The sequence below is a fragment of the Phascolarctos cinereus genome, unplaced genomic scaffold (assembly GCF_003287225.1).
Source record: "Phascolarctos cinereus isolate Bilbo 61053 unplaced genomic scaffold, phaCin_HiC Scaffold_5;HRSCAF=322, whole genome shotgun sequence".
Lineage (NCBI taxonomy): Eukaryota > Metazoa > Chordata > Mammalia > Diprotodontia > Phascolarctidae > Phascolarctos > Phascolarctos cinereus.
In genome coordinates, this window is record NW_027555958.1 from 356,306,967 (window position 1) to 356,333,110 (window position 26,144).

The 26,144-nt window shown below is 40.3% G+C and overlaps 1 protein-coding gene and 1 long non-coding RNA gene across 7 annotated transcripts in view; one reads left to right on the forward strand and one right to left on the reverse strand.

Moving 5' to 3' along the window:
• Positions 1–26,144, forward strand: part of TLR5 (toll like receptor 5) — a 74,417-nt gene that overhangs the window by 25,374 nt on the left and 22,899 nt on the right. The gene's annotated exons all lie outside the window — the stretch shown is intronic.
• LOC144457792 (uncharacterized) overlaps positions 20,909–26,144 on the reverse strand; it is a 37,031-nt gene continuing 31,795 nt past the window's right edge. Inside the window, exon 2 of the long non-coding RNA XR_013487298.1 lies at positions 20,909–21,440. This is a non-coding gene — a long non-coding RNA (uncharacterized LOC144457792). The remainder of the gene's footprint in view (positions 21,441–26,144) is intronic.

Consider the following 26,144-nt stretch of genomic DNA (forward strand, 5'->3'; position numbering starts at 1 on the left):
AACTACATTTTGATAAAAGGTAATATAGATGAAGTAATATCAAAATTTTTTCTAGCAAATTTCTTTGATAAGGCCTCTTTTCTCAAATATATAGGGAAGAGAGTCAAATTTATACAAATAAGAGCCATTTCCCAAGTGATAAATTGTCAAGGGATATGATTAGGCAGTTTTCAGAAGAAGAAATAAAAGCTATCTATAGTCATATAAAAACACAACAACACTCTAAATCACTATTAATTAGAGAAATGCAAATTAAATCAACTCTGAGGTACCACCTCATGCCTATCAGAAATGAAAAATGCTGGCTGGAAGGGAAGAGGGAAAAAATAGGTACATTAATGAACTCTTGGTGGAATTGTGAACTGGTCTAACCATTATAGAGAACAATTTGTAAATATGCCTAAAAGGCTATAAAACTGTGACCCTTTGACCCAGCAATACCACTACTAGGTCTGTATCCCAAAGAGATAAAAGGAAAAGTACCTATAAGTACAAAAATTTTTCTAGCAGCTCTTTTTTGTGGTGGCAAAGAATTGGAAATTGAGGGGATGCCCATCAATTGGGGAAACAAGCTGTGGTATATAATTGTGATGGAATAGTATCGTGCTACCAGAAATGACAAGGGGGATGGTTTCAGAAAAACATGGAAAGACTTATATAAATTGATGCAAAGTGAAGTGAGTAGAACCAGGAGATCATTGTACATTGTAAACAACATTGTAGTGATCATCAACTGTGAAAGACTTTTCTACTCTGATCAATACAATGATTCAAGACAGTTCAAAAGGACTCATGATTAAAAAAAATGCTATCCACCTCTAGAGAAAGAACTGATGAACTCTGAGTGCAAAGTGGAATATAGTTTTCTCACTTTATTCTTCTCATTTCTGTTTGCTTTGCAATACAGCTAATATGTAAATGTTTTACATGATTGTACATGTATAATTGATATATTGCTTACCTTCTCAGTGAGTGGGTGAGGGGCAGGAGGGAGCAAGAGAATTTGGAACTCAAAATTTTTTTTAAATGTTAATAATAAATAAATAATTATTAGGAAAAATTCTTTGTTCCAAGGATTGGCTCTCTGGCTATGGGAGGAGAGGATAGATTTGGAAATAAATGTTATATAAAACAAAAGATACCAACAAAAATTTAGTGTAACCCCCACCCAAAGTAACAGTAATAGAAAATGGGAAAACCAGAATTAAAATCTAGGTTGTTAGTCTCAAGTCTAGTACTTTTTCACTATAAGTTATGTTCCTTCCATACAGCTATCAAATATGCTTTTGTGAGCAAAAAGGCCAACAAAATACAAGAAGATGAACAGAAATAAAATTAAAACCCCATTATCCTATCCTTGTACAAACCTATAACCAGGATGCACCTAGAAGATTCAATTTGTTTATGGAAAATGAAACTCAAGAAGGACAAAATGGAGCCATAATTGTTGTTCAGTCATTTCAGTTGTGTCCGACTCTTCGTGACCTCATCTGGGGTTTTCTTGGCAAAGATACTAGAGTGGTTTGCCATTTTCTTCTCCAGTGATGAAGGCAAACAGAGATTAAGTGACTTGCCCAGGATCACAAAGCTAGTGGTCGGTTTTGAGTTCGGGTATTACTGACTCCAGGTCCAGTGCCCTATTCAGCTGCCTCTAATGGGTAAGACAACATGCATATATGTACAAACCAACTATGTACAGGATAAATAGGAAATAATTAAGGGAGAGAAGGCACTAGAATTGAGAGAAGTTGGGAAAATCTTCCTGTAGAAGCCAAGGAAGCTAGGAGGGAGGAGGGAGAGCACATCAGGCATGGGGGATAGGCGGAGACAATGCCCAAAGCCAAGAGATGGATTGTCTCGTTCATGGAATAGCTGGAAGGCCAGTGCCACTAAATTGAGACAGGAGCAAGGGAAGCAAGATATAAGAAGAGAGGAAAGGTAGGTGGGGGCTAAGTTATGAAGGATTTTGAATGCCAAACAGAGCATTTTGAGTTTGATCGTGGCGGCAATAGAGAGCCACTGGAGTTTGTAGAGTAAGGTGTTGACAGGTCAGACCTGTGCTTTAGGAAAATCACTTTTGTGGCCAAATGGAGGATGTATTAGAGTGGAGAGAGACTTGAGGCAGGCAGACCCACCAGCAGAACTACTGCAATAGTCCAAGCATAAGATGATGAAGTCTGCACTAGAGGGTGGCACATAAGAGGAGAGAATGGGGTGTATAAGAGAAATGATACAATGGTGAAATCGACAGGCCTTAGCAATAGTTTGTATATGGGGGAATGGGGTGAGAGATAGTGAGGAGTTCAGGGTCACTCCTAGTTGTGAGCCAGAGGGACTGGGAAGATGGTGTTGCCCTCTACGGTAACAGAGAAGGTTAGGGGGAAAGACAATGAGTTTGGTTCTGGACACGTTCAGTTAATCAACATCCTATTCTATGTAATTCATTCATCCTGTTCTATTAGTCCCTTGAATGACTGTCAGGGACAGAATAATGGGTCTGCAGTTTAAAAAAAAAACAGCACTATGTCATTTACTGTCTGGCTTCAGTATTACCCTGTGTTATGCAGTTAGATAACCCATTTACAATGCAATGTGATCTTCTCCCTTACTGCCCTCTAGCTCTTGCCAAAGGCATATATCCCTGTCATTATTTTTCACTGTCTTTGCTTTTTAATCATTCAAGGATTCCTATTTTTAAGTGAACCTCAAGTAAAATTATCCTTTGACCACGATTTTTTAATGAACTGAATTTCTATTCCAACTAGAATTTCCATTCCTCAGTTCCAGCTGCTTATCAGGTCAGAAGGCAACCATCAATAAACATCTTCTGTTTAGCAACAAGGCCTGACCACTGACAAACCAGGACAGAGCTCAAGATCTCTGGGCTCTGTCCCAAAGTCTGTTTTATTATTTGCCGAAGAGCAAACATTAAATTAGCATAGTACAAGCCCCCAGGCCAGCCTGAGGGATTCATAGATTGAACACTGGGCATGCAGAACAAGGTTAAGGATGAAAGAGCAGGGGGTGTGTGTGTGTGTGTGTGTGTGTGTGTGTGTGTGCTCGTGTGTGCATGTGTGAGAGAGAGAGAGACAGAGACACAGACAGAGACAGAGAGACACAGTAAGTCAGTTTCAGGACTACCACATCCTATAATTCACCCCAGAACTTCAGGCAGCAACTTTGCTGTCCAACCAATTAACCCAGGAAAGGGAACCTTCTCAATTAATGGCAAGGATTAAAGCTAAATGAATTCCAACCCTGATGACAGAGATAGTGACCCTTTTCCCTCTAGTCTCATTAACTTAATTAACAGTAGTTGGCAGAAGTATTGAGGTCTGCATTGATTGCATTTTTCTCCTATTTTTCCCCCATGCAATGCCCTAGCTAGGAGTTAACCCAGTCTTGCTAGTCAGTACCAGAAATCCAGCAACACACTAAATTTTCTTACCAGTACTCCTCCCCTAGGCAGTATGTAGGTATACCAGCCAATCTTTCCATACCTGACAAAAACTATTACACAGGCAACAATCAGATAACCACACGTGTTCACTTGTATGTTTTTGTTTGCATATACTCATTTATGTACATGGTGTCTCCTTTGGTAGAATGCAAGCTCCTTCAGGGCAGGGATTGTTTCATTTTTGTCTTCGTATTCCCAACACATAAGCTTAATGCCTGGTATGTAGCAGGCACTTAATATATGCTGGTTGGTTGATTGAGGTTGCTTTGTGTCCTCATTTAGGAATACAAGGTTCAGTGATGAATTCTTGTCCTTTTTCCTCATTTTTCTGAAGGAGCTTCCACTGTTGTCAAGCATATAACATTGATTAGCATCTCCAAACTTTCTTCTCCCCCATCCCAAAAAGATTTGACCATCTCTCTGATTTCTTCCTCCTCCTTCCCAGCCCAGCACTCCCCAGTAGGGTTCAGGGGTGGGAAATAAATTGTTCTGTGAAGTTTGGATTCAGTCAAAGGGCCACATTTGCGGACCTAGAGGGACACATGTGGCCTTAAGGCCTCGGGTTCCCCACCCCTGGTATAGTTCTTCCTTGACTCAGTTCACATTTGACCTCAGGGACTTACTAACTGGGTGACCTTGGGCAAGTCATATAACCTTTATTACCTTCGTTTCCTCAGCTCTAAAACAGATAATAACAGCACCTATTTCTCATGGGCAGCTAGGTGGCACTATGGATAGCAAGACTCATCTTCCTGAGTTCAAATCTGGCCTCAGACATTTACTAGCTATAGGACCCTGGGGAAGTCACTTCACCCTGTTTACCTCAGTTTCCTCTTATGTAAAATGAGCTGGAGAAGGAAATGGCAAATCACTCCAGTATCTTTGCCAAGAAAACCCCAAATGGGGTCACAAAGAGTAGGACACAGCTGAAAATCAACTCAACAACATCTGTCAGGGTTGTCGTGAGGATCTAATGAAGTAGTCATTGCAGCTGTGCTTAGCACATAGTACGTGCTTAATAAATGTTTGATCCCTTCACTTCCCTCTCCAGAATAAAGAACTTAGAGCAATGAGGTGAAGGTACAGCAAGGCAGATTTCAGTTCAACACAAGGAAAAGGTATAATTCAGGTGGCTGTTGTTCAGTTGTGTCTGAGTCTTTGTGACCCCATTTGGGATTTTCTTGGCAAAAATACTGGAGTAGTTTGCCGTTTCCTTCTCCAGCTCATTTTGCAGATGAGAAACTGAGGCAAAACATTTTAAGTGACTTGCCCAGGGTCACACAGCTAGTAAGTGCCTAAGACAAGATTTGAACTCAGGAAGGTGAGTCTTCCTGACTCTAGGCCAGGCACTCTTTCTACTGTACCACCAAGCTGCTATCATTATAGCTATCCAAAAACATAATAGATTGCCTTGGGTGATTATCCTTTTTTCTCATTGATGGGGTTTCAGGCAGACTGAATAACCACTGATTAGAGATATTGTTAAAAGGGATTATTGTCCAGGTACAGTTTGGACTAGGTGACCTGATACTGTCCTGATTTTCAAAATAAGGGAAGAGAACAGAGCCTACAAATTATAGATCAATGAACTGGATTTTGATTTTGTGGAAATTTCTAGAAAGGATCATTAAAAAGAAGGTTGGTGAGCATCTAGAAAGGGAAGCAGGGATAACAAAGAGGCAGCAGGGCTTCCTCAAGACCAGGTCATGCCAGAGAAGCCACATTTCCTTTTTTTGACGGGATCACAAAGCTAGGAAATGAGGGGGATGCTGTGCATCTACTTTACCTAGCCTTAACAGAGCTTTTCATCAGATGGTAACCTGATAGATTCAGAACTGGCTGGGTGGCCAGGTTACAGCTCAAAGAGCAGGTGTTAATGGCTTAGTGTTAGTGTGCCAGGAGGTCTCCAGTGGAGTAGCTGGGGAATCTGAGCTTGGGCTTGGGCTGCTTCACATTTTCATCAGTGACTTGGATGAAGGCATAGATGGTGTGCTCATCAAATTTTACAGATGGCACAAAGCTGGGAGGAATAGTTAGCATACTGAATGACAAAGTGAGAATCACAAAGGATCCTGACTGGATAAAGCATTGGGCCTTCTCTAAGTAAGATGAAATTTCACAAGGATAAATGCAGGGTTTTGGTGGAGACAGCTCATGCAGGCTTGGGAGAGTCAATTGGTAAATTTTCATCATTGAACGTTTACATCTCAGAAGTCAGCAAACTGCAATTCAGGGCTTGATTTATAGTTTTATTGATTGTCTAGACTTAAAGTGATGGAGAAAATGTGAATAATGCAGATTAAATTTTAAAGTGTTTTTTTAAATAAGAGTTGGTTGTTAAACCTTTACCAGAAAACTCCTAAATAAATGTGAAATCTTACATTTAAGTACCAAAAAAGAGCTTCACAGGTATGAGATGGGGGAGGCAGGGAAAGATGGAAATAGTTCTAAAAAGGATCTGAGAGTTTTAGTGGACCATGTTAGTACAGTGCCTGACACACAGTTAAGTTCTATATAAATGCTTCCTTCCCTTCCCTTTCCCTGTAAGCTCCACATGAATCACTCGTGTGCTGTGACAGCCAAAAATAAAGCTAATTCAATCTCAGACTACATTAGGAGAGGCAGAGCTTCCAGGAATAGGAAGGTGATGGTCCCACTGTGCTCTGCCCTTGTCAGACCTCATGTGAAGTAGTTTGTTCAGTTCTGCACACCATGATTTGATAAGCTGGAGCATGTCCAGGGGAGGGCATCCAGGAGGACAAGTCTATGACATATAAGGATTGCTTGACAGAATTGGGCATGGAGAAAAGAAGACTCTTGGCGGACATGATAGCTCTCTTCAGATATTTGAAGGGCTGTTATATGGAACAGAAATTAGTCTTGCTCTGTTTGGCCCCAGAAGGCAGAACCAGAAGTAATAGGCAATTTCAGTGAAGCAGTGAGCATCACGGGCAGCTAGATGGTACTAGAGTGCTCGACCTGGAGTGAGGAAGACTCAAGTTCAAATCCAGCCCTAGACACTTACCAGCTTTGTGATCCTGGGCGAGTCACTTAGCCTTGTTTGCCTCAGTTTCCTCATGTGTAAAATGAGCTGAAGAAGGAAATGGCAAACCGCTCCAGTATCTTTGCCAAGAAAACCCCAAAACGAGTAATAAAGGGTCAGACATGACTGAAACAGCTAAACAAAGTAGGGACTAAAGTGGTGAGGAAATTAGAGTACGAAAACTTAAGGAGGAAATAAGTGGTAAGAAAACTGGATATAAAAATAATATTTATTGTGCTTTAAGATTTGCAATGCACTTTATAAATACTACCTGATTTGATAAAGTTGGCATCAGCAGCTAATTCAATTCCATTCAACAAATATCCATTAGGTGTCTTCATTGTGCAAGATACTGTGCTAGACACTGGGAATAAAAAAGCTGAAAATGAAAAAATCCCTGCCCCCAAAGAGCTTTCATTCAACCGAGGTGATTACGAGGAGAGGGGAGTGATTGTCTTATTTTTTTCTGTCATTTGATCGTCAGGCAGGACCAGAGGCTCCCCATCTTCTCCCTCACAGCATAAGCTTTCTCTGCCTCCCTACCTCTTGCTCCAGAATTGATCATCAGATCAACCCTTCCCCTTGCTGCTTTGGAGGGTAGGATAATCATTCTGAATTGTTACCACTCCTTGTTCTGTTATACCTGTCCTTGTTGGCCCCCCTCTTCATGTCCCTGTCCCAGACTGCCTTACCCTGCCTTTGCCCTCTGAACGGTCGGTTTTTTATTCACAAACTGCCCTTCGTATTTTGCAGGAGTCCTCTCCCAGAAATTAAACATTTTATATTTAATTTTCTATGTACAAGAATGGGAGCTCCTATGGGACAGGGACTACTGCACATGTGTCTTTGCATACCTCACACCAAGTACAGTGCCTGGTAAATATTGGGCCCGTAATAAATGCTAGTGGTATTAAACTGAAATGTGATAGTGAATGTCAAACACCTTGAAAACACAGAAGTGCCACATAAATATTAACAATAATAATAATAGTTATTATTAAGAAAAATAGCTGTGGAAATACCTGAGACTTCAAAAAGAGACAATCTCTAGAAAGGTTTAGATACTTCTTTGCTGGACCTATGATATCACTAATTGTGGGAGGTACTTCCTCCCACAGTGCAGATTGCAACCCATCTGTTTCTGCCCATCTTGCACAAATCTTATCCACATACTTCCTTAAATCTGCCATGCATGGTTCACCCAACATGCTGATGGCCTTCCACCAGTTCTCTTGATATTGTATGGGTACTAATGGAACACACTACATAGCCTTTCTTGCTAATAGACTCACTCAGCTAGGTGGCACAATGTACTGTGTGGAGAGCTGGGCTTAGAGACTAGAAGACATGAGTTCAAATTTGACCTTAGATGCTTTTTGTGTGACCCTAGACAAGTCACATAACCTTTGTCTGCCTTAGTTTCTCCGATTGTAAAATAGAGATAATAATAGCACCCATTTCTTAGGGTGTCTATGAGGATTGAATGAAATAATATGTGTAAAGCGATTAGCTTTATTTTTATTTTGCTTATTCCCTCTCCCTCATGGATTCCTCCAAAGACACCTTTATACTGTTTCTTTTTGTCTAGTTCAAACTTCATAATGTATTTCAGCTTGCTAATGCTCATCATGTGTCTCTCCATTGTCTTTTGGGTGATCCTTAACATCAGTTCTTTAGAAATTAGTTGTCTGTGGTTCACAGCCATATAATGTCCCCAGAAGAATAGGAGTGTTAAAAAATGGGACTTTATTTTAGGGAGAAGTTTAGAGTTGTTGAAAGAACTATGATTTCTCAAAGACAATCTAGCCTGCTCTTGTTTTCGATTCTGGGCCTAGTTCATTGTCCATTTGCTCTGTCTATCCAAGATACACATACCAATAGACCATCTTAATAGAAGAACTCAATCTAGGAAGACGGGCAGTAATACTGTTCATAGCTGCAGTTGGCTATCCACAAAAATACAGAGTATGGACAATAAACAAAATGAACCAGGGGTCTCAATTACAGGAGATAAATTCAACCTTTCAGGCATTACTGAGACTTGGCAGGATATGACTCATGATTAGACTATGGCAAAAGAAAGTTATATCTTAGTATAAAGGGAAACAGATAAAAGGGGAGTGGTGCGCTGTCAAGGAGATAGCCTCCTATGAGGAAATCCACAAAGCAGAGGATGAAAACTTAATGTAAATCATTTAGGGTAAGAATCAATGGCAGGAAAAACCAGAATCAATACTGTAGATATTTCTAGCCAAGTGAAACAGATTGCAAAGTTGCTTCTAGAAACTGGCACAAAAGTAGATTGTGACTGTGATGGGGGACTTTAACCATTTGAATGTCTACTGGAGACATGAAGGTTAAAAGTTGACTAGTTATTAATTTTTCTTCTTGCTTTAATGATAACTTTGTGCATACAGAAGGTGCAATCATCTTTTTATTATACTGTGTTATGGAAGTGCCTGTTTTATTCCATAAATTAAAAAGAAAATAAATTTTTTAAATGTCAGCAACTTTGGGAGGAAGTAAACACAACATCTTAACGTTTGTGATGGATAAGAAAGGAGAATGCTGAGCAACAACTGAAAATAGAAAAACATATAATTCCAATGAGCAAGAAAGGGAAAAGCTGTCTAAAGAATCACTGACTTGGATTTCAAAAATATGTGTGTATAAAAGCAAGTAACTGAAGATGAATACAAAAATATACCAGAATCTGGTAGGGATATTGTTAGGAAAACTACAGCCTATGTGAAATGAGGCTTACAATGAATACAAAGGTCATCAAAAAAGGGCTTTTTAAAAAAAAAAAAAGTTAAAGCAGGTCCTTAAGGGAATGCAAAGAAGAGAAAGGACTGCTGCCTGGGTGTGGATGAAGCTATGATAAAATGCAATACTTGTTTTGCATCTATTTTCTCTACAAAAAAGAAGGATCTTCAGAGTAGGATAAACAAAACTGGATAACTGGAAATTGAAACCCGTGGTAAGCAAAGTGATGGTAAGAGAGTACTTAGCTTTGCTCAATGAGTTCAAGTCTCAAGACCAGATGAATAACATCCTCGGGTACTGAAAGAAATAGCATGTATGACTGATGAGTTCAGTGATCGTTACAAATGGCAAATGTTGTACTGACAGGAAGATTGGAGTCTGTAAATTAGAAATCAATGAATTTAACAGATACCTGGCAAAATCCTAGAACATATTATTAAAGTAGTGGTTTATGAGTATTTGGAAAGAAAAGCTATGATTACTAAGAGCTAGTATGGATTCCTTGAGAAGAAGCCGTGCCAGATTAACCTCATTTACTTTGGTGATATAGTATTTTGACTGGTAGATAATGGGAGTGTCATAGACATAGATTTCAGCAAAGCATTTCAACCAAGTCTCTCCTGCTATTTTTTTTGAAAAGATGGATATTAGATAATAGCATGGGGCAGCTTAGTGGCTCAGTGGATAGAGTGCCAGGCCTGGAGTCAGGAAGACTCATCTTCCTGAGTTCAAATGTGGCCCTCAGATACTTACTAGCTGTGTCACACTGGGCAAGTCACTTAACCCTGTTTGCCTCAGTTTCCTTATCTACAATGAGCTGGAGAAGGAAATGGCAAATCCCTGCAGTATTTTTGCCAAGAAAACCCCAAATGGGGTCACAAAGAATTGGACACAACTGAAACAATTGAACAAGAAGATGATAGTATAGTTAGGTAAATTGGAATGGGTTGAATGGCCAGTCACAAAGAGTAACCATGAATGGACTTATATCATTTTGGAGGGAAGTCTCTAGGAAAGTTCTACAGGGACATGTTATCAATTTACCTTGGCCCTGGTTTGTTGTGTTTTTTTTTATCAGTGATTCAGCTCACTTAATGATAATTTAGTAAGTACCTACTATGTACTGAATTCTGTGCTATATTCTAGGAATACAAATCACTGTGAAAACACAGTCCCTGCCCCTAAGGAGCTCACGTTCTTATAGGGGAAGCAACATTTAAACAACCATGTACATATAGAGTAGACAGGAATTAACCTCAAAGGGATGGCACTAGAAGCAAGGTGACCAATAAATGAATTCTGCAAAAGGTAGGATCTGAGCTGAGTCTTGAAGGAAGCCAGAGAAGGTGAGAAAAGGAAGTGAGGAGGGGAAGAATTCCAGGAATGGAGGAGAGGCACAGAGAGCCCAAGATGGAGTGTTCTGTTCAAAGAATTGTAAGTAGACCAGTGTCACTGGTTCATAGAGTGAATAGAGGGGATTAAACTGTAAGATGACTAGAAAGGTGGGAAGAAGCCAGACTGGAATTATAAAGAGCATATTTATTATATTTACAGAAGCCACAAAACTAGGAGAGATAGTTAACCTCAGATTATAAAATCAGAATCCCCAAAGATAAAATACTTGGCCAACTCTAATAAGTTTAAATTTAATAGTGATAAGTGTGAAGCCCTCAGCTTGAGTTTTAAAAAAAACCAAATTCCTAAGTACAAGGTTTAGGCATGGCTGAATCATAGGGGTCATGGATAACAGCATTTAAGAAAGAAATGAAATTGCAAGCTCAATGTAAGTCAATGATGGGACAGGCAGACAAAAAAAAAAAAACAAATGGGATTTTGGGCATCGTAAAGAGAGGCATAGTATCCAGAGCACAGGAGGTAACAATTCCAATGTGCTTTGCCCTGGTTGGACCATACATTGACTATTATGTTTAGATCTAAGGAAGGATGTTGACAAGTCAGATGATAATTGGCTTGACTAGAGGCTTGGAGACGATTCCCTAGGAGGATGCATTGTAGGAACTGGGAATGTTTAATGTGGTGCAGAGATCTATGTGTCAATAGACCTTCTTACACTGACTAGAGCTTAGCCACTCTCCACATGCTTGTGCATCCCTTCCCATGTGAAGACTAGCCCTTCAAGTAGCTGTCAGGGCCCCGTATCACCTTTGCCTCCTGGTTTTTCCTGCTTCCTTAAGACAGCCCAAGCACCCCCTTCTGTAGAAAGGTCCCTTTCCAAGTCCCCTGTGCTGGGAAAGAGCTCCTTTCCTCCAAGATCACCTCGCATCTATTCTGTACATGTCTATCTGCACGTGGGTATTTTATATGTCATATCTCCCTTTGGAATACAGGTTCCTTGAGGACAGGAACCATATTTGCCCTTCTTTGTATCTGCAGCACAGTGTCTGGCACATTGTAAGGGCCTAGTAAAATGCCTGTTGGCTGGCTGACCTACTGATATAATAATCTCATGAGCAGGGCACCAGAACCGGCACACGTTCTGTCTCCTTAATTCAATATGAGGTACCCATCTCCAAATGCCACCTTAATAATCATCCTGCCCACACTCCCTAAAACAAACTGCACCCTAGGAGTCAACTCCAGAGGTCTGAGAATACGTACTCAGAGATGCCCACGGTACTGTGCACGGATCTGTGCTAGGATCCACTCCCAGACACAACCGTAGTCACTCACAACCCACTGGGTTCTCTCACACTTTCTTAGACCCCTAGTCTTAATAACAACCACAACATGAACGATCAGGCTGTCATCCATTCTCCACACATTCCACTCTTGACACTCTCTCCTCCTACTCCACTGATTGCCATTGTCCAGAGAATCTCCTAATCGCCCCATTATAGGGAAGAAGAAGAAGAAAGGAGAGTATTCAATAACTAGGAACAGCTGCAAACACTCCTGGACTTCAGGACACAGCTGTTCCTTCTCCATTCCCTCCTTCAGAGTGTATCATTAGGGGCAATGTGATACCTATCTTCAAGTATTTGAAGGAGGGTGGGGATTTAGAAGACAGATTAGACTTAGTCTGTTTGGCTCCAGAGGACAGACTTCTTAACAATAGGTGGAAGATTCAGAGGGACAGATTTTGGCTTGATGGAAGGAAATTTTCTAATAACTAAGGCTATCCAAAAGATGAATTTAGCTGTCTTTGGGGTTGGTGTCCCCCACCCCAAACCCCAATTAGAAGCCATCAAACAAAGGCTAGATAATCACTTGTTGGGGATGTTGAAGAAGGGATTCCTCTTCAGGGATGCTACATTGGCTTCTGAGGTTACTTCCAGCTCTGAGATTCTATGATTCTGAATCACAGTCCAAAGAGTAGACCATTAGCCCAGATTTAAGCAGATGAAATTTAATAGGGATAAAAGGGAAGGGAAGGGAACAAGCATTTATTAAGTGCCTACTATGTGCTAGGCACTGGGCTAAGTGCTTTACAAATATTATTTTATTTGATCCTCACAACCCTGTGAGATAGGTGTGTATCACTATCCCTATTTTATAGTTTAAGCTGAGGCAAAAAGATTTAGTGACTTACCCAGAGTCACACAGCTAGTATCTGAAAGCCAATTTGCACTCACGTCTTCCTCATTCCAATCCCTTTGCTCTATCCACTGCACCACCTTTTCTGCCTCCACCAAATTGTACAGTGAGGTTTTGAAAAATCAACAACTTCACAGGTTCAGCATGAGGAAGGTGTAGCTAGATAATACTGTGAAGAAAATTTGGTTGCGACTTGGGGGGAGGCATGGCTAATGGCCTGAGAACTCAGTGTGAACCAATGGTTTGACGTGGCAGATGAATGATGTAATCTTAGGCCGCATTATTAGCATCCATCCCTAGGGAAGTTCTAGGCCTGTTGTTCTGTAGCTGTGATCACCCTGGGCCCCACTGCCTAGAGGCCCCTCCCCCCAGGGTTTCCTGGCATCCTTAAGAGGATTCAGGGAGTGTCTGGCCTCTGACATTGGTTCAAGCTCACATTGATTGTATGAGTGTACTTGGAAGACCCTAGAGATTCTAAGAGGTAGGAATTAAATGGGAGTATATTGGAGAAATGAGGGATCAGTTGTGCTCAGAGTCAGATGAAATAATAATGGAAAGATAGATGAATGAGTGAATGGAAAAGCATTTATTATTTTATATATAACATATTATAATCTTACATAGTATATTACATATATACACACATATACATATATACATATACATATATACATATACATATATATACGTGTGTGTGTGGCAGCTAGGTAGTGCAGTGGATAGAGTACCAGATCTGGAGTAAGGAAGACCTGAGTTCAAATCCAAACTCAGGCTTGTGTGACCCTGCTTGCCTCAGTTTCCTTTATCTGTAAAATGAACTAGAGAAGGAAATGGCAAACTACTCCAGTATCTTTGCCAAGAAAACCACCCAAAAGGAATCACAAAGAGTTGGACACAACTGAAATGACTCAACAACAACAACATAGAGTTACCTTGCTCCATTCTACCCAGTCCCCTGTGTAAACTGAACCTCTTGCAATTCTTTCCATCTAAGAGAAACTTACTGGTGGGATGACATCCTGGAAAGAACACTAGGTTCTAATCCTGGCTCTTCCACTATCTATCTATCTATCTATCTATCTATCTATCTATCTATCTATCTATCTATCTATCTATCTATCTATCTAAAACCCTGGGCAAGATATTTACTGTCTCTAGGACCTCAACTGCCTAACTGCAGAATGAGGACAATGAGCCGTATTATCTCTAAGATCTCTTTCCATTCCTGATTCTGTAACTCCAGGCTACACAATCATCATCATCAAGCATTAATTAATCACCTACTATGTACCAGGCACCATGCTAATCCATAGGATTATTAAGAAAGGCAAAAACACAATTCTTGCCTTTAAGCTCCCGTTCCAATGAGGGCCACAGCATGCAAATAATGATGTATATACAAGATATATGCAGGCTAAGTTGAAAGAATATTTAGTAGCTAATAGCAACATAAAACCCATAATTTTTAATGTGTTCTCTTATGGTGATAATCCTTACAGAGAGTTTCTGAGATTCTCAAATTCAGTTCTGCAGTATTTCGATTTGCCTTTGAGATGTTAGCTGTTAAAATGCATGAAGCATATTTCCTGCAGGATATTAGCCGTTACTGTGATGTTAGTGACATTGACAAATGACTCACCCTTTCTGGGCCTCAGTTTCTTTTTCTAGAGCTGTGGTCCTTAATCATAGGTCCATGACCTTGCTTTTTTTCTTTCTTTTTTGATCTATATTTCAACTTAATTAGTTTCCTTTGTTATACTATGGTTTTATTTTATGCATTTAAAATATTATTTGAGAAGGAGGCGCACAGGCTTCACCAGACAGCCAAAGGGGTCCCTAAACACATAAAAACGTTAACAACCCCTGGATTACATGATTTTTAAAATACCTTACTTAGGAACCAAAGCTATCCACAGGCAGAATAGCTTCCTTGGAAGGTAAGAGGTTGCCCTCCACTGGAGGTCAGCAAGGAATGCTGGATGACCCCTAACTTGCCATGTTTTAAAAGGATTTTGTTTTGTTTTTTTCCCCAAGGTTTGGGGTTGGTGACTGAGGCCCATTCCAGTTCTCAAATTCCAGGACTCTCTAAGTGAATTGCAGACATTAGGGACAACCTGTGGCAAGGTGTGGAGGGCTGAGCTCTGGCCACAACTAATTAGCCATTTCAGATGTGACATAGAACAAGGAGAAAAAATAATGTGAACTAAGACTGGAAAGGTAGGTGGCAGCCACACTGTGGAGTGCTTTACACGTTGGGTGGAGGAATTTGTGTTTTATGCCAATAAAGATTTTTGAGCCAAGAGTAAACTGATCTGACCTGTGCTTTAGCAGGCTTAATGGCACAGCTAAGTGGACATTGGATTAAGAAAAGGGAATGACTAGAAGAGGGAGACCAGGTGTCCAGGTGAGAGATAATAAGCACTTGCCCTGAAATGTTTTGTAACAATAAAGAATTCCACAAGTTGAGGCATTATCTTGTTTAGTCCCCAGAGTCTAGAAAACAAACAGCACTTGCTAAGGAAGTGTGGTTGATTACCGAGCAGTATCTCATTCTCTTTGTTAGACCCTTCCTATAAGAGGCACAGCTCAGAAATAAAGGTAATGAGTCTTGATGGGATTTGTGGATTCATATTTAATGCTTTGGGGTGTACAGATGTTAGGGTGTACACCTGTGGTGTGAGGGTTGCCGAGCCCTTTTCAGAGCTGCTTTCCTTCCTCAATGTCCACCTGATTCACCCAACTCTCACCTCTGGTTCCAAGAACTTGTGATAGGAGCAGTGGCCACACCCCGGTAAACACTGTAGGGCAGGGGTGGGGAACCTGCAGCCTCCAGGCCACATGTGGCCCTTTAGATCCTCAAGTGTGGCCTTTTGACTGAATCCAAAATTCACAGAACAAATCCCCTTAATAAAAGGATTTGTTCTGTAGAACTTAGATTCTTTCAAGGACCTAGAAGGCCACATGTGGCCTGGAGGTTTCAGGTTCCTCACTCCTGCTTTAGGCAGATAGCCTAAACCAGGTTAAGGGAAAGTGAGGGGTCTCAAACTCATGGGTGGGTTAGCCTACCCCAAGTTTGTGAAGACTTGCCCCAGTGAATGGACATATAAGAATAATCTCTTCCAACAGCTGTGAAGGTGGATGAAGCAAGTGCTGGGGAATGCTTAGAGCTTGGTTAGACATAGAAGACACCAAAATCATCCACTGCATCCCAAGCCATCCCCAGTCATCTTGAGTCCAGTGACTCTGAAAGAGAGAGGGAGGCCAATGACTTCACGAAATTCTGCCTCACTTAAATCCAATTTATGAACGAATCAAAAGACATCACCCATACCTTGTTACCATTTCCATCTTCCTCAAAGTCCTATGGGAACAGGCAAGTGAGGAAGCAGCAGGTGCAGATGCACTGGGAGCTGTAGTCACAATGTGGTTACGCATGTGGCCCAGGCTATAAGGTCATCTTCTCACTGGACTGAAGCAGTGGTGGAATGGCAGCCCCTGGGCATCTGAGCAACCTCTTTTTGAGGACTACACTGTTTACCTCCTGGGATGAGGAAGGGGCTAGAAAAGGTGCCCCCAAATTATCTGTTTAATCTGGCCCTGGCTGCTTCCCGTGGCAGCGGGAGGGATTCCACATTGCAGTTAAAATGCAAAGCAATGAACCAAGACTTTGTGAAGATGATTCTACTCCCTATCGGTACATGGGATGTGTGTGCACTTATGTACAAACAAAATCTAGTAGACCTGAAAGACATACAGTTTTTGTTCTGAGAGAACTCGGCAGGCATCCCATCCAAATAGCAGTCCTGAGTGAAACAAGGCTGGCAAATGAAGGCCGGCTTACCAAAGTCAGAGCTGGATACACATTTTCCTGGAGTGGTTGCAGTGAAGGGGAGCATCCATGGCGTGGGTTTTGCAATCAAAACTAATCTAGTCAACAAGCTTGTATGCCTACCAAAAGGAGTGAGCAAAAGGCTCATGACAATGCAATTGCCACTTGTAGGAGTGCACCATGCCACCACCATCAGTGCCTATGCTCCCACCCTGACGAACCCTGATGAGGGCAAAGGAGAATTTTATGAAGGCCTGGAGACATCATCATCAATGTGCCAAAAGAGGACAAGCCTGTAATCCTGGGTGACTTTAATACTATAGTAGGGTCAAACTACCAGACATGGCAGGGAGTCCTTGGGAAGAATGGAGTTGGAAATAGCAACAGCAGTGGTCACATCTCATGACTTTCTCATCACCAACACTCTCTTCCATTTACCTAAACATAATAAAACTCTGTGGATGCACCCTCACAGCAAACATTGGCATTTAATAGACTATGTCATTGTAAGGAGAAGGGACAGATAGGATGTGACAGTGACAGAGGCAAGTATGGAGCTGAGTGTTGGAATGATCATAGACTTATTCTCTCCAAGCTAAATATTCACATTCAACAAAAGCAGCGGCCCCAAGGCAAGAAGACTACCAGAAGACTTAATGTCAACAGATTAGAGCACTTCTCTCAGCAGGAATAGTCCATTGCTAACTTGGAGGGAAAGCTGAGTCAACACACAGTTGGCAACAGTGGAACAGAAAAGGAGTGGGCTGCTTTCAGGGATTTGGTGTATACCATCACATTTGCTCATCTGGGCCACAACACTCAAGAACATTAAGACTAGTTTGATGAAAATGATGGGAAAATTCAGAAGCTGCTAAATGAAAAATGAGAACTTCATAGGGTTTACCAGCAGGATAGTTTGTCCATCTCTAAGAAATTTTCCAGGTAATGTGGCAAGAAGAAGTTATCTCTCAGAAGTTCAAGGATGCCTCCATTGTCCATTTCTATAAAGGAAAAAGGAAAGAGATTGCCCTGTGACAGTTGCAGGGGAATCTGTCTCTTAGTCATTGCTGGCAAGATTATTGCCAGAGTCCTCCTTTACAGGCTAATCCTTCAACTGGAAGATAGTCATCTGCCCAAGAGGGCTTGTAGAAAATCATGGTCAAATTTGGTTGCCCAGAGAAGTTCATCAGTGTTGTATGTCAGTTTTATGACAGCATGCTTGCACAGGTTCTGGATAATGGATGAAGCTCTCACACTTTCCCAGTCACCAGCGGAGTAAAGCAGGGCTGTGTGCTTGCTCTCATGCTTTTTAACATGATGTTTTCAGCAATGTTGTCAGAAGCCTTCAACAAGGATGAAAATGGCATCAAGGTCAGCTACCACTCTTACGATAAATTATTTAACTTGAAAAGGTTACAAGCTAAGACTAAAGTGGAAGGAGAATTGGTGGGTGACTTTTTGTTTGCAGATGATTGTGTGTCCCATGCAGCCTCTGAAGCTGAGATGCAACAGAGTATGGATCGATTCTTTACTGCTTGTGCTAACTTTGGCCTAACAAATAACACCAAGAAAACAGAGGTTCTCCACCAGCCAGCACCACACCATCCATATGTGGAACCATCAGTTACAGCAAATGGAGAAATTTTGAATGGTGTGAATAAGTTCACTTACCTTGGCAGTATACTTTCCAGGGATGTCCACATAAATAATGAAGTTGATGCATGCATTGCCAGAGCTATCTCAGTGTTTGGAGGCTCCAAAGGAAAGTAGAGAGAAAGAGAGAGAAGAGGTATTAGGCTGCTTACCAAACTGAAGGTCTACAGAGCTACTGTGCTGCTGTATACCTGTGAAACCTAGACAGTACCAGTGCCATGCCAGGAAACTGATTTGCTTCCATTTGAATTATCGTAGTAAGATTCTGAAGATCACCTGCAAGATAAGGTACCAGACACTGGGGTCCTTTCTTGAGCTGAAGTGACAAGCATTCAAACTCTACTGCAGAGGGCTGGCCACATTTTTTGAATGCCAAACACACATTTGCCGAAAAGACTATTTTAAAGAGAGTTCACACAAGGTAAATGCTCTCATGGAGATCAGAAGAAGCAATACAAGGACAACCTCAACGTCTCTCTGAAGAACTTTGGGACTGATTGTGAGACATGGAATTGGCCCAGGATTGCCCCAGCATGGCATTGTTGTATCAAAGAAGGTGCTGTGCTCACTGAGCAAAGCAAAATTGCAGTAGCTCAAATGTGCATATGGACTATTTGTGTCTGACCTGTGGTAGAGCCTTCAGAGCTCATATTGGTCTGATCAGCCCCAGTCAGACACACCATACCTTGACCCTAACATAGTGATATTGTTTTGGTCCTCTTTGAGAATGAAGAACAACAAGCAATTAATGCTTTATAATAAAACCTAATGCTTGGAGGGTTATATTTGCTTTTTATCTCTACCCAAGCCATTTAAACTTTCCTTTCCTTTACACGGGTCCTTAATCTTTTTGTGTGTGTGTCATTGAACCCTTTAGCAGTCTGGCAATACCTATGGACCTCTTCTCAGATAATTATTCTCTGATGTGGCATATCTACTTAGAAAACCACAAATTAATATTATCTATGTTGCATTTTTATTTATTATTTACATGACTTAGATATAAAGGGAGATACTACAAGAAAATATGAAGAATATGGAACATATTGCTTATCAGACTTATGGACAGGTGACCAATTTATGAATAAATAAGAGATAGAGAGCAGAGTGAGGTGTAAAATGGATAATTTTGATTATATTAAATTTAAAAGGGTTTATACAAGTAAAACAATGTAGTCAAGATCAGAAGGAAAGCAGAAAATTGAGGGGAAATTTTTATAAACAGTTTCTCAGATAAAGATCTCATCTCTCAAATATATAAAGAACTTTGTAAAATGTACAAGAATATGAGCCATTCCCCCAACAGATAAATGGTCAAATGATATCAGTTTTCTGATGAATAAATCAAAACAATTTCTATTCATATAAAAATGCTCTAAATCATTATTGATTAGAGAAATGCAAATTAAAACAACCTTAAAATATCATTTTATACCTATTAGATTGGCCAAATTGACTGAAGGGAAAGAGACAAAGTAGAAAAATTGGGACGCTAATTCATTATTGCAATTGTGAACTGATCCAACCATTTTGGAGAGCAAACTGGAATTATGCCCAAAGAGTTATTAAACTGCCTATACCCTTTGACCCAGCGACACCACTACTAGGTCTATTTCCAAAGATGATTAGGGAAAAAGGAAAAGAACCTATATATTCTAAAATGTTTATAGCAGCTCTCTTTGTGGTGGCAAAGAACTGGAAATTTCGAGGATCCCCATCAATAGGGGAATGGCTAGGCAAGTTGTGATATATGATTGTGATGGAATACGACTGTGCTATAAGAAATGATGAGCTTGATGATTTTAGGAAAAAAAATGTATAGACTTGCACAAAATAATGAAGAGTAAAATGAGCAGAACCAAGAGAACGTAGGATACAGTAACAGCAATATTGTTTTAAGTACAACTTTGATCAAATAAGTCATTGTGAATATTATAAATACTTACATTAACTACAAAGGGCATATGAAGGAAGACGCTATCTGCATGTAGTGAAAGAACTGATAAATGGAAATATTTCTAGAATGATTTTACGTAAGTGTATGTGTGTGTGTTTGTGTATATGTGTGTCTAATGGTAGCCATCTCTAGAGCAGTGGAGGGGGGAGAAAAAAAGAGAAATTTATGTGATAACTTTTTTATATATTTAAAAGGAATAGCAAGTTGTACATAATGGAGTTGTACTTTCATATGCAACCATCTTTTTTTCCCTTATACTTTGTTATAGAAATGCTTGTTTTATTCCACAAATTTAAAAAAGAAAAGAGAAAAGAAATTTGTTAAGCATTTCCCAATTACAGTTTAATATGGTTCCTGGACACTCCTGAGTTTGGCAAGCTGCTTGGCCTGTGCGTTGTGAGTTTAACACCTCTGGACTAGACCTCCAAAGTCCCTTCCACCTCTAGATCTATGAATCTGTTATCCTTATGCCCTTCTCTGAAGGCTGTTTTCTGAATCCCCTCCAAATTTACAATGTATCTCTGGTAAGATCATAGAAATTCAGAACTTTAGATTTAGAAGGACCTCTTCATACACACACACACACACACACACACACACACACACACACACACACACACATTTAGAAAGGAGAGGAAACTGAAACCAAGCGAAATAAAGTTATTTATTCAAAGGCACAGTAATAAAAAACTGGGAAGAATAATAACTCATATTTGCATAGCACTTAAAGGTTAGTTTTCCTTGCAACAACCCTGTGAAGCAGTTATTTGTATCATTGAATCATCAACTTCCAAACGGACCTTAAAGGCTATCTAGTCCAATCTCCTAATTTTATAGATGAGGAAACTGAGACCCAAGGATGTTCATTGACTTGCTCAAAGTCATACAGATGGCAAGTAGCAAGAGTGGGACTTGAACCAAGATTCACTGACCCCAAATCCACATCTGTTCCATAGCACCAGAGTAGAGTAAGCATTATTCCCATATTATACAGGAGGAAAATAAAGTATACAGAATTTAAGGAGTTTGTTCAGTCATATAGCTAGTAGGTGTTGGAGACAGGTTTAGTACTCAGGTCTTCTCATTCTTGGTTCAGTGCTCCATCCATTAAGTTGCATTGCCTTCTCAAGGCTGGGCATAATAGCAGAATGACTTCAGGGTTCCCGTTCATTCAATTCTTGTTTTAAGGGAGAAAAAAAAAGATTTGCAATAATGATACATGATTCAACTTGGTTCACAGTAACTCTTTAAATCTTAAAATTAAACCTTATTTACTTGCAAAGAATCAATTATTATACAGTCTAGTTTTCCCCACAGGTGTTCTATGTTCTGTGCTTGTTTTCACTGATTTTCATTCTGTTTATTTCTCACAATTTTTCAATTTATCAAAGCCATTTTGAATTTTGATTGTATTAAGGAGAGACAATAAGTGGTGATCTTTCACTTACATTATTTACTATACTATATTGTGTGTGTGTCATTACTATATCTGAACAATATTGGGATCATAGTTTCCATAGCATAAAGTAGCCAAGTATTTTTTAAAAATTAACTTAAATTCACTCTACTAACCCTGTCAAACTGTTCACTATCCTATTTCCTGAGTGTCATCTACAAATCTAAGGCCTCCAATATATATTGTACCCTGGGTATATAAGTCCCAACTGATATACTTCCTAGCTATGTGACTGGGGAAGTCACTTTACTGTACCAAATCCTCAGCTTCCTCCTTTGAATAAAGAAATATAATAGTTCTTGCCAACAGCATAATTGAGTATTCTTGTATTCAGGGTTAATTCACTGAAGGAGGGGGTAAGGGTTCAGTGTAGAAGAGAATCCATCCTTGGTGTAGCTATGCCAGGAAAGAGCAGACCATCCCCCAGAGTGTCAAAGTTGTGCCCCCATAGCCAGGGCTGACATCCCCCAATCAGTAAGAAAAGACGGAGTGTGGGGAAAGCCATGGGCAAGAGGGGAAGGTGCTGCAATGAGAAAAGTTGGATCTGAGAGAGGAGTGCAAAAATGATGGGACACAGAGGACGACAGTGAGAGACTTGGAGGGATGGGAGACTAAAGGATTCAGTGAGCAGAGAGGAAAAGAGACCCGTCCTGTGTCAGTGGCCTGAGTCAAAGCTCCAGTCACTTCTACGTCAATTACTCTGGCTACTTGCATTATTTGCCCCATAGGATTCTTGTAAGGAAAAATTTTCAATGTTAATTAATTTGTATGTTATGATTTACTCCCTGCTACAGCAAAGGAACAATAAAAACCTGTAAAATAAGTGGTAAGAATAAATTTTATTAGAAAAAGCCTTGCTTGTTGAGGTATCCAGGTGGCTCTAATATAAAAAAAGAAAGGAAAAGTAAGTTTTATGTGGAAAGTTTTACAAGGAGAGTGCAGGTTTGCTATTTAAAACCAAAAGGTCCACCTGCCTGGGATTTGAAAAACAGTGAATGTCAAAATGGACAAGGAAAGATCCTTGAAACAGATCACTCAGTTTTACTCTAATTCTTTCTCCTTTTTTTGTAGCACAACATTGAAATGTCGTTTATAGTCAGGTGATCTTGAATGTACCTGATCTTTGCCCTGGTCTCTAGAGGATAATTTCAGAGTCTGGAGAGGTGATCTGTCTTCCTTGTCCATTTCCCAACATTTAGCAGCAAATGGTCTCTAAACGAATGGTTGTGTGGCAGGTATTGCCATTATGCCAATAAAAAGTGACAGAGAGTCTAATACATATCTTATGTATATAATTGGGGTTCATCGAAGGATATAGTGGAGCCACTTGATTTCCAAGATGGTGGAGAAAGGTTCTAAAATGAAACTGCCTTGGGGCAGCTAGGTGGTGCAGTAGATAGAGCTCTGGCCTTGGAGTCAGGAGGACCTGAGTTCCAATCCAGCCTCAGACACTTGACACTTACTAGCTGTGTGACCCTGGGCAAGTCACTTAACCCTAACTGCCTCACCAAAAAAAAAAATTACTATGCTGTACAAAGGATCTTTTGCCCTCCTCATTAGATATAGGTTACCCTACTCATGTTTTTGCCATGATGCTCCTAGACAGTCTATTCTACTAGCAAAATAATCATGTTGGAAATTAAGTTAAACCATTTGGAAATCGTGGCTTACTTCTATGACTTTTCCCATTTCTTTATCCAAGTTCCTGACCCTTTTGTAAGGAAGCAAATTTAATTATTTGATTTTACTGGGGGAACACATTTCCCTTCAGGATCCATTGAGGTATTAACCAAATGGTTCTCACCAGAGTGAATTTTTCTCTCAGGCAGAGGTATCAAGATAAGTCAGATGGTGGTGATGTGGTTTATGTTGCATATGCAGCTAGCTGTAGCAAGGAAAAGGACCAAACTGAGACCCAGAAGACTTGAATTCTAGTATTTGCTCTGCCACTGACTAGCTGTGTGACCCTGGACAACTCACTCTACTTGTCCGAACCTGTTTCCTCATCTCCAAAATGAGAATAATATTTGCTCTGTATCTGGAAATATAAAGTGTTAAATACAGATTAAAAAGACATTATCATAAAGAAATGTCATCATCATCTTTATTGTTATCTCCCAGACATACTGCTCATTGGACATCTGGAGACCTGGCCTTTGGGCTGTATGATATTCACCCCTTCACAGGCTGTTTTAAGCAAGGTCACCACACTAGACCCTGTAAGGACATCACTGCCAGAATTTCATTTCTAGAAAGTTAGAATTTTTTAAAAAATTTAAATAAAAATGAATTTTAAAAAAAAGTTAGAATTTTATATATCTTGAGCTCTTCTTCTGCCCCAGATGTGGCATTATGATTGAAAACAAATCTCTGCTGAAGCTTCTGGCCTTGTGATGTCCCTGCTCCCATAAGCTGGGAATTCTATGGTGCTCTTTACTGGGAATGTGCATATAAAATAGATGTTATCAGGAGAGAATTTCTGAGCTCCACGGGAGAAGACCATAAGAAATATGAGGGTCCTAAATCATGCCCAGACCACTTGAGATGGCATTTTCCCAGGTGAAAAGGCTGGGACCCTGCTTCCAGGATAATGGAAGTTCTCATGGACATTCTATAACTGGTTCTGGTTGGCTAACCACATGTTGAGTCCATCTGATTGGCTTTGAAAGCATTCAGAAAGACCTATTGGCTTCAGCTACTTCCTCCTTGCTGTTCTTCATTTCATCATCTTATGATATGCCCTGGTGGCATGATGACTCTTATGAAAGGCTATGAAATAAAGGGAAAGGCCACAAGAACTAGGGCTGGATCCTTGGATTTTAAATCTGGGCACAAGGAGTAGAGCTCCAGCCTTGAGAGTTTTAGAGACTGGGAAAGTAAGTCATGTGAATCCAGTCCAGGTGTTGTAGCCAGCCCAGCATCAATGTCCCAAGGAGCAAGGAATGACCTTTAGGAATGACCTTCAGGACTCTAGCCTAGTGGAAAGATTCACCTGCAGTCATGCCACACCTGGACATGAACTTGGTGGGAGCTGATGCCATATAGGAATTGAGCTAAGTTTTTACCCTAGTCTCCCCAGTAAGAGAATGAGGTGATATGCGAAGGGTGGGAATTATGTCCCTGAAATGTTAGGGGAGATGTTTGCATATTTGTTCTTACTATATCTTTGAAGTAAACATCCATTCATAAAAGCTTTAAGTATTAAGTGGTTAAATAAACCTGGGGTGTTAGTCATTATCCCCCCTAACAAAGGAGGGGAACAGAGCCAATGAGAGTTTAAGCCAATGGCAGAGAAAAAATAGCCCCAAACTCTTTGGAGTTCCTGAGAAACCTGAGAAGAATTTGTCACCTTCCCAACTCTGAGAGAATCAGGCCAGGGCATACATATAATGCTGGAAAACATTGCTGCTATATAGATGAAATATTTCCTTTCACTGAAGATTAGCCATCCTTTTGCCTTAAGTCCAAATATGGACTCCATTGAAACATGATGCTTCACATATCTGCCAAACAGATTTAGAAGTATCCTGGAACTATTCTCTTATGCCTTCCTCTTTCTCATCCTCTCCTTCTCTCCTCCCTCCTCTCCCTTCCCCCCCCCCCAAAAAAAAGGCTATTGGAACAGAAACCACTTCCTGGCTATTATCTGCATTTCCCTCCTAAACTTACAACTCAAAATATTTGCATTTTAATTCAAGAACATAAATGGTGGGGGGTATTTTTGTTTCTTTTGGCCAGGGAAGCTGGCACTGCCACCTGTTATGAACAATTAACATATTTTTAAGAAAGCCAATTCTCCACCACCTTTCATAATATCTGAGCAAGGGAAAGTAAAGTAATTTGGGAGGCTTATTTCTTGAACTTACTGTGAGATTGTTTTATTGCTGCAAAGGGAATTCCTTCTGATGGGATCTAAGCTTCTAGGAAAGGCATCAATTAAGGGAAGCTGGGGAAAGTAGTAAAAGAGATATTTTGCTAACAGTCATTGGGGGGTGGGGTTAGGGTCTATTCCTGTTCTGAAGAAGATTCATTTCTCTTTCCAATGCTCCTCTGACAGCAATCATCCTAAGAAATGATAATAACAATAACAATAATAATAATAAGCCTGTAGAGAGTTAATGTGGCAACTCACTGCTCTTATAAATGCTATAGCCAAAGCTACTGAAGGTTCAGAAAAGTAAGTTCTTGCCACCAAAGTCCTTAGCACCATCAAGTTGACTCAACATCAGAAACTGATATAATTATAACAGTGGAAATGGCATTTAAGAAGAGACATTACCATTTGCTTTGCTACTGCACCCTAAGGACCATTGGACATTGCCATCTGACTTGCAATTAAAACTTTCCATGTGTGTTGTCTCCCCCATAAGAGATGGGGCTGTCTTCTCTATTTGTATCTCCAGAACATAATAAGCACTTCATAAA